This window comes from Etheostoma spectabile, chromosome 18 (genome assembly GCF_008692095.1).
Source record: "Etheostoma spectabile isolate EspeVRDwgs_2016 chromosome 18, UIUC_Espe_1.0, whole genome shotgun sequence".
Taxonomy (NCBI): Eukaryota; Metazoa; Chordata; class Actinopteri; order Perciformes; family Percidae; genus Etheostoma; species Etheostoma spectabile.
In genome coordinates, this window is record NC_045750.1 from 21,033,622 (window position 1) to 21,033,874 (window position 253).

At 43.9% G+C, this 253-nt stretch overlaps 1 protein-coding gene across 1 annotated transcript in view; it reads right to left on the reverse strand.

Moving 5' to 3' along the window:
* The window catches only part of flrt2 (fibronectin leucine rich transmembrane protein 2), a 62,976-nt gene that overhangs the window by 16,937 nt on the left and 45,786 nt on the right, over positions 1-253 (reverse strand). The gene's annotated exons all lie outside the window — the stretch shown is intronic.

The window sequence follows — 253 nt, forward strand, 5'->3', positions numbered from 1 at the left end:
TTCATCAGACTCAGATTCCGGTATTTATCCTCGCGCTTCGTCGTGTAGCGGCGATTCAAATTATAATCTTAAAACACAGCAACCTGTGAACCACAGATTAAGCACACAGCTTTACCTCTAATTTCTGTAAAGAAATACTTGGCAGTCCATGTCTTGTTGAAAACACGGCATTCATCATCAACTTTTCTTTTTTTAGCGTGAGCGGACATCTCGGGGGTAACAGGATATCTCGGGGGTAACCGGGCATCACTCG